The sequence below is a fragment of the Canis lupus genome, chromosome 16, assembly GCF_011100685.1.
Source record: "Canis lupus familiaris isolate Mischka breed German Shepherd chromosome 16, alternate assembly UU_Cfam_GSD_1.0, whole genome shotgun sequence".
Classification (NCBI taxonomy): Eukaryota; Metazoa; Chordata; class Mammalia; order Carnivora; family Canidae; genus Canis; species Canis lupus.
Genome location: NC_049237.1, coordinates 10,521,112 through 10,535,721, shown reverse-complemented (window position 1 = coordinate 10,535,721; position 14,610 = coordinate 10,521,112). Strand labels below are relative to the sequence as shown.

At 43.1% G+C, this 14,610-nt stretch overlaps 1 protein-coding gene across 1 annotated transcript in view; it reads right to left on the bottom strand.

Annotated features, from left to right (window-relative positions):
- DGKI (diacylglycerol kinase iota) overlaps window positions 1–14,610 on the bottom strand; it is a 428,692-nt gene that overhangs the window by 391,257 nt on the left and 22,825 nt on the right.

The window sequence follows — 14,610 nt, the reverse complement described above, 5'->3', positions numbered from 1 at the left end:
ATCCCCTCTTGCCACCACTTTTCCTAAGAGGTGAGTATGGATATGTGTGTGTAAATGAAGCTCCCAAAAGGTGAATCTGGTCTCTCAGGCCTCATATCCTCCTTTCATTCCTGTTGCACCTACAGCCCAGAGGGCTGTAGAGACACAGCCAATTAAACTCCACCTGTGGTCGCCTCACTGCCATTTTGCATGTGTTTGTGTTGATGTCGGTGGTGTTTAGTTGTATCTCTTTGGAAGCAAAGATGAAGTAGTATATATTCTCCATAGCAACTAATATTTGCTAAATAAATAATTGGGAGTCGAAATATTATCTGGATGAGGAAAATATGCATCCTGGCATGAGTACGAATGTGCAGACAAGTTAGCATATGAATGCAAGAATTACATATACTGACTAATTGCTAAACATTTCTTTCATAAAAATTATAGGTGCCATTTATCCAGCACTTACTGAGAGTCAGGCACTGGGCTAAGTGCCTTGTATATTCTCATTTAATTGTCATGGGGCCCTAGGAGGGATAACTCCAAAACCCATGCTTCAAAAGAGTGCTGCCTTTCATTAAGTGCCTCCCAGGTACTAAAACTCAGTTAGCATCTGGTAGAGGATCACAGAACAAGACATTCTCCTGCTCTCCAGGCAGCTGCAGGCACAAATAATGAAGCTGCCCTATGACAAGTACAATAATGCAGGTCAATGCACAGTGCATTGGAGAGAGAGAGGGAGGGAGAGAGAGAGAGAGAACCATCTCTCTAGAGAGAGAGAGAGAGAACCATCCAGTGTTGGGAAAGGCCTAAGAACTGACATTTAAACTAAATGTTAAAAAAACATGCACCGAAGCAGAGAAAGGAAGAAGGGCATAAAAGGAAATGATCATGCATGTGCAGAGCCAGGAGATATGACGGAGCTTAGTTGAGGAGGTTGAGGAGGCTCCAGAAGCTGGGAACCCACACTGGATGTGGCCCCATGGTGGGAGAGCAGAATGGGAGGCAGTGGTTCTATCTGGGGAGGCAGGGGGTTGCTAGGTGTGGAATCTTCCTCAAACTACACATTCCCACCCCAGGAAGGTGTTATGTCTCCCTTGCACATCAACAACCAGCTCGTCAGCATCTCTTGGGGAAGAGAGTACAGAGATGGAGAGTTTGACCAGCATCCTTGGTGCTTCCAACACGGCTAACGTGGGTGAAAGCCTGGCCGGACAAGGACGATGCGTTCAGAGCTGTGGGCCTTATTCCCTAGGCAGTGGAGGCCAAAGGGCTGTAGAGAGGGGGTAAAAGACAGGAGCTGATCTATTTTGAAAAGATGCAGAGTACGGACTGGGATGTAGAAACATGGAGACAGGGAGAATACGAGGCTGACAAAATAGCAATAACACAGACACACAGATTATAATAGCTGTACTTATTGGTGTCCTAGGCACTGTTCTAATTTAATAGTGCAATCAATGGATTTGAGAGCCTGATCTGAAGCGATGACAGGAGAAATGGAGAGAAGGAATTGCTTCGAGAGACATCTCAGGACGCCTGGATGGCACAGTGGTTGAACGTCTGCCTTTGGCTCCGGGCGTGATCCCGGGGTCTTGGGATTGAGTGCCACATCGGGCTCCCTGCAGGGAGTCTGCTTCTCCCTCTGCCTGTGTCTCTGCCTCTCTCTGTGTGTCTCTCATGGGTGAATAAATAAAATCTCAAAAAAAAAAAAATGGGAGGGGGAGGATATCTCCTTATCTCTGGTTGGGCAGGATATGTGCTGAATGTTGTAAAGACTGGTATTTTGTCCCCAGGTATCAGACTGAAGTCTTGGGCTGTCCTAACCCCTGTCCATTTTCCCCTCTGCATCTGGGACAGACATCTTAGGTGTGGCCTCATGGGAAGAAGTTTAGAGATGGCACTCTCTAGGGTCAGAGTTGAAACTACACAAATTTGAAATTTAAAAAAGGTGAAAATTCTTCCAGAGCCGGCAGCAGTTTGGGTACTCTGTCCTTGTCCAGAAAATGGTGCCAGAGTAAGGGATTTTCCTGTCTGCTTAAGCAAGGATCTCATACATTTCCTGGGTTTGCTGAGTTTAGAAGATGGAGATCCTCTGTGCTGCTCTCTCTAGAGAGGCCACTGCAGCTACTGATAAAGCCAGAGCAGAGCTGCCTGCCATTGTGGGAGGCCTGAAAATGAAAAACGGTATGACTGCAGGTCAAATTAATAAAAGGATAATTGGCAACAGTAAGTTCGGGAAGAGTCAGAAAAACTTCTAAAATGCTAATGGCAAATTCCTTTCAGATTAGTGGATTTATGTACAAATTCATTCATCACTCATTTACCAAGTGGCTGCTATATGCCCGGCAAAATAGTAGAGGCTAGGATAAGGAGATACAGGGGAAAAAAATTAAAGAAAAAGACAAAAATCAGACTATGAAGCAAGTTTGATTATCCCTAATACATTTATTATCAAGGTGTCACATTTTCTCAGACTTCTAGAAGGACTTTATGGTAAAGATAAAAGAGAGAAAACAAGTTCCATCAAGGATATATCTTGACTGCTCACCAAAAGTACAAGCCTTTGACCATGGATCATTGCACTAGTTGAGATGGAGCAGGATATCCTGCAGGCACATAACAAATGTCTCATTTGTCAAAATAACAACAGTTTATTTCTACTTTGGGCTGCCTGGCCATAAAGGGTTGGCTGGGGCTCTCTGGGACCAAGATGACAATCAAGACTGTTGCCTGTAACTATGGCAGAAGGAAGAGAGATCCCTGGATAGGCTCATGTCGACAAATAAACGTTCCAGCCCAGAAGTAGTACATCACTACTGAATGGCGTACAATCACACCATATCGTCCAAAACTACTTACATGGCTCCACCAAAATATAAAAAAGCCAGGAAGTGCAATCTGCCATGCTCCCAGAGTGATGAGAGAGAATATTTGGTGAACAGCATCAATGACTACCACAGATATGGGGCAGAGGTGGCCCTGTTTGAACTGATCATAATCCCAAAGATGGAACTCATCCATCAGCCTTGATCAGACAATCTAACATGTTTATTGTCAACCGATAAACTAAAATTGTTGCTGAATTTCTGCTTCTGAAGCAATGGTGTGCTACCCAAAGATGAAGTTATAAAGAAGGGGGAATAATAGATCTGTAATAACATGTGAAATTGAGTTTGAAGTGATTAAACAGTAACATCCCTGAGCTACTCCTTACCGACTGCTGTCAGGAGGCTCTGTAATGGCATTACATTGGGAGCGTTATGGGTTTCATAAATGGCGAAAATCCATTCTAAGCTCCATTCTGGCCAAGAACTGACAGAAAGGATTTAATATGTCCCCTCCCATCACGATCACCCATAATCACAGGCTGCAAAAGCTAGCTTCCCTTCAAAATAATTTCCTGACCAACCTCAGAAGGAAACAATCACAAAATACTCTGTTAGAAAGACCAAGAAGAAAAAAAAAAAAAAAAAAAAGAAAGACCAAGAAGAGCCAGCATTTTGCAAAGCCTATCAGAAAGAACGGAAATTTGTCGTGTAAATTCCTTGATGTTGAGAAAGACTGGGACTGAGTCTAAGGGCTATGTCCCAGCCTCCCAGACTGATCAGACTGCACAGAACAAGAGTAACTTGTGCACCCAGTTTGAGCCAAAATCATTCCCCAAGTCACATTGCTTAATGGCCATTGAGCTCGGTTCCATCATGGAGAGAAATGCAGACTAATCTCAGAATGCACTGTCCCACCTTCATCATGTACATTAAACATGTATATGAAATGAAATCTTCAGCATTTCTGATTGCCCTGGCAAAGCCAGCCAGGAAACAATCCTTGAAGTACCTCCCTGTTCTTGCTTTGTTATGTATTTTACTTTGTTTTACATCTGTCACACAACCTGACCAGTGATTGTCTTCTTCAGCATGCAGACAAACTCTGAACTTCAGGGAAGTTGAGTGCCTTCCTCAAGTTCCAATAACACCTTAGGAGTAGACCCCAGAAAGATCTCCTTCTCTTCCCATTCACCCAGGATTCCACTTTGAAGGAGAACCGGCCCATTGTTGTAAACAAGGCAGTTAACAGTAATGGTTAATAGTGCAGGCTTTGGGCAGATAGACCTGAGTATGAATCCAGCCCCAAGCCTTTGAGTTTCAGCTTCCTCAACTGTAAAGTGGAGATAAGCCTCCCACCATGTGGTTTTTATGAATAAATAAGATTATATATAATGTTTAGGATGGGCCTGGGGCATCATAAGTGTTCCATAAATGTTGGCTATCATCATCATCATCCACATAATATAAAGTAGAGAGGCGTTTAGCCTAGTAAAAGTTATACCAGACCTCTTAAGCAGTTTCACATATATTTTCTTGGAGTCAATAAATAGTAAAGTGTCAGGGCAAAATGACTGATGAAGAAACCCCACTCTTTCAGTTCTTCAATCACTAAAATTTGATATCAATCTCTGAGAGATACTATTCCAAGCCCTTGGCATGTACTAATTCATTTAATCCTCACAATAACCCTCTGTGGCAGACATTGTGAAGGTATGGCAGAGACACAACATGCAATCAAAAGGAAGGGAGTCCCTCTTTTTAAGCCAGGTAAGTAAACCAATGATGATGCTAAGAGACAGGCTCCATCCACATAACAGCAGACAGAAGAGGGGTACCTGGGGGGCTCAGTGGTTGAGCATTTGCCTTCAGCTCACGGCGTGATCCCAGGGTCCTGGGATCGAGTCCCGCATCAAGCTCCCCATGAGGAGTCTGTTTCTTCCTCTGCCTGCATCTCTGCCTCTCTCTCTCTCTGTATCTCTCATGAATAAATAAATAAAATCTTAAAAAAAAAAAAAGGGCAGACAGGAGAACCAACTATAGTGCCCATGAGTGATGATGTTAGTGCTCATGGCTTTATCAGCATTGCTAAGACAAAGAGAAGAGATTACTCTCAGGTGCATGACCTCGGACAATAAAGAACAACTGCATATGGGACCACGTTAGTGAAGAGGCTGAAAACCAATTACTGACTTGGCCTTTGACTTCTTAGTTGCATTTGGCACACTCAGAGTCTTCTCTGCATGTGTTAGATTAGGTGTGTAAGGATAAGTCCAATGCTAATATTTCCAGGATAGACTCAGGTCAGGAGGAAAGGATGAGAAGGAACCATGATCATCACTATGGGTCATGTCACGCTGGAATATGCATGGTTCTGGGTGCAGACACCCTGAGAACCACCTCTAGGGTGTGGAGGGTGCTGGTGCTGACTTGACAGTATCAGACACCAAAGACATTTACAGTTCAAGGAACTAAAACAGAAAGAAATTGACCTCTACTCCACTTCGTCCTCTACCGTGAGGACAGCTCCCAAGGACCTACAATCTTTATCACAATCTCCAGTTCCAGACCACTTTGCAAAGATGGCAGAAAGTCCTCAGCTATAAATTTCAAATGCTAAAACAGCTCTATCCATGAGACAGATGGAAAAGGCATTTTTGGCAATATTCTAACCCACTCAAATGTAGTGATTTTTCTCCAAATTGAATCTTAGAATTTCAAGCTGCATTTAATGCTGGCGAAATACAACTTCCTGGTTCAAGATATTTAATAACTCTAATAGTTATTGAGTGAGATACCAGACAAATGAGACTAATATATGGATATAATTTCCCTTGAAATAATCTCAGAAATGAAAGCCCAAGGGAAAACACATTTATAATGAGGCAAAATTGATTTTTGCTAAATACAAAAATAGTGCAGGACACATTATTAAACCCCAAAGGGCAGCTTTGCTGCCTCTTTTGATCAATGGTTTATTCTTCTAATGCTCTATTTTCAAAGGCTCTCCATGGTGGGACGGAGGGGTAGGTCTGGAGGTACATGAGGATCAAAGGGAGAAATAAGGAGAAGAAGCCACAAGTGTAGCATGATGACGCTCACTCACAAAAGCCTTCATGAGGCCTTTTCTAGTAGTAGGGCTTTCAGTTTAAGAGTTAAGAAAAACTTAGCACTGGAATGGAATACCGTCTAGTGTTCTTACAAACTGGGAAAATGCCAAGAAGGGTTAAAATTCCATCATCAGCATCATCCCTCTTAGAAGGGGTGAGTCTCTTGTACCCTTGAGCATTTGACAGCTTCTAGCTCCTTTGACTACAGGGATTTGAGCTATTCCAAGCTACCTGGCACGTAAGTTGAGGCTTAGAACCTCAGTAAGAAGTGCCCTAGACTCTTTAAGTATTATTAAATAGTAAAGCCTACCTAGAGAACAAGTATAGAGAGAAATCTGAGCCTACAAATATTCCAAAGGCAGAACAAACTATGTAGGTGTATCATTTATATTTAAAAACAAATGGTATGATGGTTTTAGGTCAAAGAAGCATATAAACTAAACTAAAATACAGTCCTTGGGCAGCAATTTCCTGTCTCTGGATTACTCAAGATGTCTCCAAGTTTGGAAAATGGAAGATAAGCTTCTCCTTTGCTCACTTGAATCCTGCTGCAAACATGGAAATATCAACCAAAAAGATCTGCTCTTTTTGCCTTCCAGTAATAAACAGCACTAAACAACAAGGCTTTCAGCTCAAAAAAGTAGAATAACTTGTAGATAACTTGTTTTATCATTACTTTTCTTGGATATTAACAGAATCTGCATTCTTTCCCTTAAATCTTTAAAAATACATCCCCCTCTTTTGCCCTGCAAGCAGTAAAGAGAACACAATCATGTATGCACCTGAGAACAATGAAAATGTAAGAGCCTTCTCCTCCACACATGAAACCAGCACAGCTGATCCCTTTTAGAAAATCGTATTTTTTTGAGTTTCTGGTCCAGCTGCCAACATCTATGGTACTGACCTTACCATGATACTGATGTAGCTAATTTCAGATACTAGCTAACTGGTTTGCTCAACTGGGAGTTGAATCCATTGTGAAATCAAGAGGAATAAAAACCTAATTGGTCTATAAAATTTCTTTTTTCTGATGTGGGCTAAAAAACAAATGTTCTAAAATGGTACATTCATTCTCTCATGAAACATTTTCTAATTCATGTATTCAATATCATCTATTTATTAAAAGCCTATGAGTGCACATGAGCCACTCAAGTTCATACTACGGACATGGATAACCATGAAGACCTAGGCCTAAAGAAGCTTATAGGCAACTTGCATGACACTCATGACACTAACCATTGTCTAATGCCTCTATAATATCACTTACTTCGTTGTAAATAAAAAATAACAATAATAGAGCAGAGCAAGGAGGACTTAATTCTACAATGGAGAGGAGAGACTTCAGCTTGAAGCTTGCATCTAACACAGATCTTGATATGTCACTCTACTACTCTTTCTGTTTCCTGTGTGGGCTCCTTATAGGCACTTTTACATTGATGTGACTTCAGAGTGCCCCCCTCCACGTCCTCTTTCTAACTCATCCTATAGACCATCCCGAGACAGTCACATTTGTTCTCAGGATTTCAGTTCCCACTACAAAATCCACACATCCAGCCTAGACTGTTCTCTCGAGCGTCAGATTCCCTTACACATCAGACTTTCTCATCTTGTTGGCTCACAAGGACCTCACGTGCAATTTGACTGGCATTTCATTCATCTTTTTCCCTGTCCAATGTAGTTCATTATCCTCTACCCTTTATCTAAGTATTAGCTCCACTAACCAACCAAATGTGAAACACAGAAGTCACCTTTGCTTCTTCCTTCATTCTCAATAAATCTCACTCAGTCACTAAGTCATCTTCATTTTAAGTTCTAAAGACTTTCTCCATCCCCTCCATCTCGTAGGCCTGTTCTTGCCTGTTTCCCTTCACCTAGACTGGCACAAGATCCCGTATTATCCCATCCTCTGTGTATGCATTTGAATAATCTAGCTGAAAAACAAATCTGAAAGATGCACTCCCTTATCTAAAACCTCTCTGTAGTCACCCATACCAGCCATAAAATGGCAACAAATCCTCCATTTTCAATACTGGCTCACTGCCCCTAGCATCAGCCTCGGGGGCCCCGGGGCTTCCCATGAAGAGCTCTCCCTCTACATAATTTTCTCACAAGAATTTTCCAGTCTTTACTTTCTAACTCTTCCAAACTGAGTTTTACATACTCAGTTTGACTTAAGTCCTTGCTTCCAGACATGGCTGTATCTATAAGTCAGACTGAACATCTCCTTTGCTCCATCTTCCACTGCTAGACATCAATGTCAGCCAGTGCCACACCAGCTCCAGTTTCTGGAGACACAACTTAGACAACAGTGCAGGATAAAATGTCAAGAGTCTTTCAGGTTCAGGGCTAGCACAGTAGCCCTAGCTCTCTATCACCTGCATCTGCCTGTTGCCCCAGTTGAACTATTCTCTGCTGGATGTAGAGAAGGTTGAACTTTCAACCACAGGCCTCCAAGCTCTCCATATTCCAGTACCAGCAGCCCCCCGCTGATCCAGGTACAGCCACCTCCCTCTCTAGCCCCTCCCCATAATCCAATAGTGTCCTCCAGTGTCAGGAGGTCTTACTACATTGAAGGAGGTATGAACTCAGAACCCAATCTGCTCTGCCCCATTAATCCCAATGGCCAGTGGTGAAATGTACTAAAGACCCAGAAGTCCCCCACCTCTTTTCTCCGTAAGGTGTATTTACACCAGCACTCACTGAGCTCCAACTTGCAGCTCTACCATTGGCAAAAGGAAAGAAAAACAAAGCAAGGCTGTCATCTTCCTCCCTTGTTTCTAGGTACTTGATACCAGTAACCACCTGCCATCTCAATCCATCTCAGGAGTGCCACACTAGGTCAGCAATGTTATCTGTGAAGGTCAGGTTCATGGCCTTCCACAAAACATAGGTTGGGTTACTTACACAGGAACTACAATGAAATGACTTAGCTGTGTGGCTTTAGTTCTGAGATCTGTAGAGCCACCAGGATAGGAACGTTGTAAATATAACTAATGAGCAATCCTACAGTGATGAGAAGCATTCTCTGCGACCTAGCCACAGAGACACTGCCCAAAAGTTTCCTCTGAGGCAACCTGTCATCCCAGTTATCCCTGTAGTTCATTCTCGACATTGAAAATGGTCTGCAGAAACTTCTGATGCACCTATGTCAGGAGTACTGCTCAGCATTATGCCACTACTTAAGACACAATTTTTCCTAAGCCCGGGATTGCCTTGGAGGCCAGGGCTCATTGTATCTCCCCTCCTTACATAAGAGGACTCTAGTCAAGAGTTTTGACCTATCTGGGTCATTGGACACCCTCACAGAGTAGCATACTCCATTCTTTACAAGGCACCAATCTTTTCATTATTACATCTCCTTTGTTCACCAGCTACTCACCCCTCCCATTTCTACCTGAACTAGCATCTTTGTTTTGGGGATATTGTTTGAAATTCTTCAAATCCAATTCACAAGTCCCTATCCAGCCCCAGAGCGTACTCAGATCGGTAGCCATAAAGAGCTTTTGCAAATACACAAAGATCACATGAGGTGTTATTCCTCCCTAGCACTGCCACTTCATAATCCTGGGAAAATATTCAATCTCTCTTACTGGCTCAGGTTCCTCATATATGGAATGAGAATAATTATCATGTTAACCACTATTATCATTCCAACACCACAGAATCTGCATCTAAGTGGTTGCACGTCTCCATCCAGAACCCAAAGATGTCAAACTTTTCCGTGCATTTGCTTATGTGCCCCACACTATTCTAGGTTTGGGAGACATAGCAGCAAAGAAATCAAAGATCTCATGATGTTTATATTTTAGTGGAGGAGAGGCAGATAATGAAAATAAAAACATCATATAATGTCAGATGGTATCAAAAAGTACAAAAAAAAAAAAAACCCACAGGAATAATAGAGAGTGACAGAGGAAAGGAAAAGAAGCAAACTTTTCTATGACAGGTGGGGTGCCAAGGCAGTTCCTGAAGAACTGGCCTTGAGCTAAGACTCAAAACTTTAGAAGACTCTGAGCTTGGAGCTAAGACTCAAGGAAGCCTTTGAGCTAAGACTTGAATGTTAAAAGCCAGACACGTAAAGGTCAAGAGCAGGGTTGCTCAACCTTAGCACTACTGACGACATTTTGAACCAGATAATTCTTTGTTGTGAGGGGCTGTCTTATGCATCATAAGATGTTTATCAGTGCCCCAGACCTGAAATCACAGATGCCAAGAGCATCCCCAGAGTTGTGACAAAATCACCCTCATTGAATAACAATGAGATGACAATTTAAATGACAACAGTGCTACTATCTGGTCTCCTTTCCTTTTTTTTTTTTTTTTTTTCTTAAGATTTTATTTTATTCATGAGAGACACAAAGAAAGAGGCAGGGAGACACAGGCAGAGGGAGAAGCAGGCTCCCTGCGGGGAGCCTATTGTGAAACAGATTCCCAGGACCCTGGGATCACCGCCTGAGCCAAAGGCAAGACACTCAACCACTGAGCTACCCAGGAGCCCCTGGGCTCATTTCTTAGCCCAAGCCATCACTTTATATTCCTGCATTATCAGTTCACTTCTAGTTTTCTATATAGTCATATCGTTTCTATAGCCATGTGTTTGCTCATGTTGACCTCTTGACCTCTGGGGAAGATCCTTCCCACTGTCTTCAATTGAGTAATTTTTCCTCATGCTTCTTATTGTAAAGATTTATTTACTTATTTTAGAAAGAGGGAGAGCATGGGCGGGAGGGAGGGAGAGAGAGAGAAAATCCCCAACAGGTTCCATGCTCAATGCAGAGCCCCATGTGGAGCTTGATCCCAGGACCCTGAGACCACAACCAGAGCCAAAACCAAGAGCTGGATGCTTAACCAACGGTGCCACCCAGGAACTCCTTACCTCATCCTTTAATACCCAAAATATCTCATTTTCTAATTCCATGTGAATATCTCTATCACTATAATATATGTGTTATGATTATCAGTCTACTTATTTATCTCCCTCTACTAATCAGTGAGATTCTTATGGTCTGTAAATGAATCTTATTCATTTGTGCTTGATGCCTAAAACACACACTGGGTGCTTGACACACCCCAGGTGCTTAATAAATGTTTGTTGAATGAATTAGTTGCTGCACCCTCAAGAATACTACAATCACTCAGAGGTTAACAAGACACATGCAGATATAACTCTAAAATAATGCCAAAAATAATATGTGACATAAGAGAAATAGCCACAAAGTGTTATTAGAGTTCAGATTCAAGAAAAATTACTTTCCACTGAGTGTTTACTCTTTTGCATAGAACAAAGCAAATTCTGTACGTTGTTAAACTGTGTCTCCCTCCAGTCCCCAATACAGTCCTACAAGTTACAGACCATGGTCATAATTTCACGAGTGATCAATAAAAGCCTCCCAGACCAGACAGAGGTAAAGATGTTTGTGATTCCTACTATCACTCCCACTGGAAAGCCAACCTGCAGATATCAGCAAGTTATTTCAATGCTAAGATCCCCAAGAATGTAGGGGACCCAAGCCGTGTGTCTGAATGAGGCCAGTGCTAAAAGATATCTTCTGATGCTCAGTCTCTTTAAGACATCACATATACTAAGTTTTATTCCCATATGTATGTGTCCACACCTCTCGAGCCACAGCTGGGGCAAACACCAGAAAGTGTACACTGGTATGAAAGTATCAGTTGTCCACAACTACACAACCACACTTCACTGATTGTTCCATATTTTGAACATCCTTCTCGCCTACACCCATATTTGGCTGTCGAGCCATCAGCGGCATTGTCTCAGAGCTTGAGAACCAAACCACATAGAAATCGTTTATCCCTTTAGTTACAAAGATGAGCTAACTGGAGAGTAATTTGAGAAAATGGGCAGGTTAGTGACCAAAAAACTCTTAAGGCAAAATAGAAGAAAATATTCCCAGCTCAAAAGCAAATAGGCAACTCAGGGTTTGGGAACTGCTCTGGAGTTAGGCCAAAGTGTTTGTCATGTGGTTTCAGAAAATAATAATCCCCTGGGGTTTAAAGTTCAACAAGCATAAACTAACACTTAGGAGTCCAGGAATGTGTCATCAGCTACACAAGTACATTCCTAAAATGGCCCAGCTGGAACACTCAGCTAAAGCTTTGTGTGTCTGTATGGTTCACTAAGTTAGTTCCTGCAATGCTGGTTTTTGCACATATTCCCATTTCTACCCTAACTCCCACCAGATTCCTACTCTAAATCTGAACCAAAACTCAAGAGAAACTCATCACAAGTGTATTACACAAAATTCATGCACAGATAACTTTTATTTCTATCCTTACTGATAACTAGTCATAAAATTAGAAATAATGCTAAGCTTTTAAATAACTTATTTTTCTCTCAAATGCCCTAAACCACAGCAAAGTCATTATCAAATATAACTATTCCAAAACAAACAAACAAACAAAAACCCTTCCAACTCTACACAAGTGCTATTTCACATGTGGCAATCCTGAGGCACTGACAGGTTAAGTGTTTTAGCCAGGGTCAAAACCACAATCAAAGGCTAAAGTAAGACTTGGATATTTATTTATTTTTAAAGATTTATTTATTTATTTGAGAAAGACAGAAAATGGGGGGAGGGGCAGAGTGAGAGGGAGAATATCAAGCAGACTTCACCCTGAGCATGGAACCCACCTTGGGGTTTGATCTCAAGACTCAGAGACCAGGACCTGAGCTGAAACCAAGAGTCAGATGCTCAACCAACTGAGGCACACAGGCACCCCAAGACTTGGATATTTAAACTCCAGCTTAATTCAAAACCTGGAGCTCCACACCCCACTTGATGTTACCTCTTAATATAGCTATCGAGTCCAGCCCACATTTAAACACCTACTCACAGACGTTACACCAGATAACACTCCTCAACGAAGCTGTGTTCCCAGACCCACATCTTTGTACCCACATAAAGAATCCAAGAATTTCAGACTACAAGGGATCTTAATCGAGCCCAGCCTCCTCACTTAGTGAGTTATCTCAGTTTTCCACAACCCACCACAGCACCCCATCACCGATAAGGTGAGGTCCAAACTCTTCCAGCAAGCAGCATCCTGCATCATCTGAGCCCGTGTATTTTCAGACCCACAGCCTGCCCAGGCACTTGCCACCTGTACCCCAGGATCAACAAACAACTTGCCTTTTCTAGAAGGCGTCATGCTTTTTCAAGCCGCCATGACGATGCTCTGACCTCTCTAGAGCAGACTTTCATTCCTTGTCTGGGTACAGAATCGAGCTTCGACAGTCTGTTTGAACATCACCACTGCTATAAAGCATTCTCTGACCCCTTCATAGAGCATTACTGCCCTTCCTCCATCATCTGTGACATTTTCTACATGCCTCTGATATAGTGCATTTCTCATCACGTGTAAATCTGTGTTGTTTGTATATCTGTCTTCTTTCACTGAAGATAGGGACTGTATTTCATTCATTTCTGTCACCTTTGCATCTAGACCAGCACCCAGGACTTTCTTTATAAAGTCAGAGGAAATGAGATAAAGAGAAACAGAAGGAGGGGCAGAGGGTGCTAAAGTCAGAGAATTTAGGAGGTTGGCTCAAGATCATCCAAATAGATACACGGGGCTCCACTCACTCATGCGCAGTCATGCAGCCCAGAAGGTATAGCCGCTTCACCATTTATGCAACATCCCACATCCACCCAATTCCCTCCATCTTCTCTCTACCAGGGCATAGTTTCCGGTTCTGAGCGTGGGTCCACCCACGGCCCTGCCACAGCCCTGGTGGGAATACTTGCACCTGAAAATAACTGAGAAGGGTGAACCTTCCAGGAACCTAGGAGAGTAGCTGATGAGGGCGCTCGGTCAACAGTTTAGAGGGTAAGAGTCTTCCATGCAAGAGCAGTGGGTAAATGCTCAAGAGGAACAGACACTCTCCCTTCCCCCATCAGTTGCTTCTGGAACTGCTATCCCACCACTCAACCCCAATCCTGTGACCTTCTAGCATCCCAGCCTGAGAGACAGTCTCTGGGGACTGTGGGTCTTCTCCAGCTGCCTCTCCATTGTCTGGGAAAGCCCCAGGACTGAGCAAGGCCTCTCCTACTTGCAAGAAAAGCCAGCCAAGAAAACTAGCCAACAGATTAGCCAGCTGGCAGTGGCTCCAGGGGCGTGGCTGTGTGAGCCCAGACCAATCTCCAACACTGTGCCAGGGCCTCCTGTTGCCAGGAATCAGTCTTGCCAGCCCATGGCCAGCCCACACCCAGTGTCCCCTGAAAGCATCATAGCAATCTACCCCTCCCATGGGGCCCAGCCCAGAGAGAGCTGCCCCTCCCCAGCTACTCCCAATTTGCACCTCATTAGCAACAGTCTCTCTCCAGTGACAGGTCCCTCAGAAATCCCAGGCTGAGCACAGTCCTTGGTGCTAAACGAACTCTGGGTGTTTGGGGAGCATGGCATCTGAGCTGCTAGAATGACAAGTCTCAGGGCATCCCAAAACGAGGAGAGCATAGGATACAGACAGGAGACAGAGAACATTGTGTCTAGCAGAGACCAGTGGTTTCAGGTGAGGAGGCTCTAGAAATCAAAAGGATATTTTGAAGCTTCAGTTGATGGCTGCAAGGTGAATGGTGAACTGAATGAAGGCAACTGGATTGTGGCAAAATGCCTGAGGAAAGTGACAGGAGTTTTATCTCCTTTACTTGGATGCTTGAAAAATGATGCGA